This window comes from Manis pentadactyla, chromosome 18, assembly GCF_030020395.1.
Source record: "Manis pentadactyla isolate mManPen7 chromosome 18, mManPen7.hap1, whole genome shotgun sequence".
NCBI lineage: Eukaryota > Metazoa > Chordata > Mammalia > Pholidota > Manidae > Manis > Manis pentadactyla.
In genome coordinates this window covers 2,927,750-2,930,859 of record NC_080036.1, presented here as the reverse complement: position 1 = coordinate 2,930,859, position 3,110 = coordinate 2,927,750, and positions in this window count along the sequence as shown.

Here is a 3,110-nt window from a genome sequence, read left to right as displayed (position 1 = left end):
GCCCAGCTCCACCCCCACCTGCGGTAGGTAGGGGTGGAGGCCGGCGGACTCCCTCACCACGGGGGGTGGCAGGGAGCTCTGCCCACTACGCGCAGAAAAGGAGGGGCAGCGGCTGGGGGGTCCGGTACCCCAAGGCACCCTCTCGGATCGCTAGAGAAGGCTTTTCTCACCGAGGGCGTATCGCTCCCCGACCCACCAGAGCACCACGGCTCGGACCCACACACGCGCCGGCCTGACACGAGAAGGGCCAAGGCGGTGTCGGTGGCTTTTGCTCACGAGGGCGTGGAGTGAGGAGACGAGGAGACGTGGAGGCGGGGGGGGTCTGCGGTAGGGGTAAAAACAAAAAAAAATAAAATAGTGGGGAAAAAAGAAAAAAAAAAAGGCAGCACAGGCCGACGGCATGAGCGGTCACTCACGGCTGGGGGCCACGAGCTTGTGCCTGTGGGCCTCAGGCTCGCCCTTTTGCCTCCCTGTTCTCGCGTGCCACTGGAGGCGCACAGCGGCAACTCATCAAACAAAGCACGCCAGAGAGCTAACAAAAGGAGCCAGTGAGACGGTAGCCTGGCCAAGACGGCCACGGCACCCCCGCGTCCTTGGCTCGGCCCACCGCAGCAGTCACACGCCCACGCGTCTCGCCAGCGCACCAGCCCCGACGGGGACGGCGCCCGACGGAGTCGGCCCCCCCGCGGCACGCGAGCGGGACCGACGAGGCACCCTATCCCCGGGCCGCACAAAACCCCCTTCCCCCCACACACCCCCACGGTGTGTGGTCGGGGAGGGGCACGGGCCGGGCGTGCCTCCCTTACCGCCTCGACCCCCCACTCGTTCACGGGAACTTCTGCAAGGCACTCACAACTCCACTCACTCCACTCCACCGCGGCAGCAAGCCGAGCAGGGGAAGCTTGCTGGGGGAAGGGAACGACACCGCCACTCGGCCTCAGGCACCTGACGGGCGACCTGGAGCGCTCCAGGAGCACCACAAGAGGACCGAGCAACACACGCCGGCGGGACCCGGGAGAAGGGCTCGCCGCGTGGCGGCGTGGCGGCCTCCCTCCCCTACCACGGGAGAGAGGCCCGCCCGCCAGGACACGGCCCACAGGCCAACGCGAGGGTGTCCGCTGCGTCCAGGGACCCCGGGCCCGCCCACGCCGTGAGGCAGAGGGCGGGAGGACGAGATCGGGCCGGACTCCGCACGCCCCTGGCCTCTCTTCCTTTCTCACCCACACCACGCAGCCCAGCAGCAGATGGGGGCGTGGGCGGGGACAGGGCAGGAGGCGAGGGGCCCCCGCGCGCGCACAGCGAGAAGAGCAGTCCCGTTCGCTCCGAACGTCTGTCCCTCGCTCCGGCGCGGTTCAGGCCCGGCCCAGGAGAGCGCGAGATCGCCACATCGATCAGGAGCACACGGGGACGACGCCCCCGCCGCGTGTGGGAGGAGGGCAGCCCGCCGAGGCCAGGAAACGACGACGGGGCCTGCTTCCCCCGGAGTCGGTGCAGTCGAGAGAACCCCACGCCAGACAAGCGCCCAACACACGAGGCACAGAGCCTCCAGGGTGGGTCGTGGGGGAGTCCATCACGACACAACCGCAGGCAGGCGGGGAGAGCACCACGCAGGACAAGAGGACCCGGACACGCGCGCACGCGCACGTCTCCTCCTCCCCCGCCGCCCTTGGGTCACCAGGCACCGTGAGGGTGCGCACCCAGATCGGGACCTCCCTGGGCGCACGCGACAAGAGCCAGCGCACAGGCACACGCGGGTGGCGACCTCAGGGAATGCGGGAGCGGAGCCGGGCATCTATCCGGCCGCACACGCTCAAGAAGCCCGGAGCCGTGCCACGCACGTCCAAGAGAGGTCCCAGAGTCCCTCAGCGACAAGCACCGAGTGACAGGGTGTCAGCACCTCTCTGCAGGTACAATCGGACCGCCTCTCGAGAGAGGAATCACAGGGCCACCCCACGGACAGCGGGGTCCCCCCATGACGAGCGCGTGGCCTGTCCCCACCGGGCCCAATCCCCCCAGCATCACACCACTGTCACCAGGGCTCCAGGGCTCCCGGGGCCATCTGGTCGACCCTTGGGGGGGGAGGTTGGGAGGTTGAAGTGGGCTTGCGGGAAAGGGAGGGGGAGGGGGAGGGGGAGGGGGAGGGGGAGGGGTCAGACAGTCGGCGGGGCGCGGGTCGGTGGGTGACAGCAGGGAGGCCCGGGGACACGCGGCAGCGGCAGCGGCAGCGGAGTCGGGGTCGGGATCGGGATCGGGATCGCGATCACCCTTCCCTTTCCCAGCCGCCGGTCGGTCCCCACATCCGGGAGATAAGTCGGCGGGAGGGGAGGCCTTCAAAGAGACGAGACTTGTGTAAAAGAAAGGAAACAATGCCGGGCCGGCCGGGCCGGGCCGGTCCTTCCACACATACGGAATGGAGGGGCAAGGGGCCGTATCCCTCTCCCCCAAACGTGAGCGCCTACAACGAACGGATCCCACACGAGGGACTGCGGGCAGGCCCCTGGAGCCCCACGAGGACCACCCCGTACGCCACGGGGCCCAGCCCCACCTCCGGAGCCGGACGCCGAGCCGAGCGAGCGGAGCGGGGCGGGGCGGGGCGGGGCGGGGCGGAGGCCCGGGCAGACGTGTGACACGCACGGAGGAGGGCCTGGCCACGGAGAAGGAACAGAAAGGGCGGCGCGGCACAGCGCGCGACCACCTCTCTCTCTCTCTCTCCTCCCTCTTGCGTCTACGTCTCCCTCTCCGCCGCAGCCGTCTCGGTCGGCCGGCGGGTGGGTAGGTGAGTGGGTCCCCGCGGGCGGAGGGACACCGGCGCTGGCTGCTAGTCGACCCGTTCGGGCGGCCTCCCAGGGCCCAGGCCACCAAGGGAGCGACCGAGCGTGCGTGGCGACAGTCACCAACCGAGAAAGCGAATCCGCGGCCCCAGTCTCCGGCGAGCGCAGAGCGCGCCGGCGTCCCGGCACGACCGGGCCTGCAGCGCCCGCTACCCGCGTCCTCCTGGAAGTCCGCCTCGGGGAACCGTGGCCACGTCCTGTCCCTTGCCCGGTGTCACCGCAGCTCGAGAGGGAACAGGCCGCATAAAAGCGGCCGGCAGGTGGCGCCCGACAACCGGC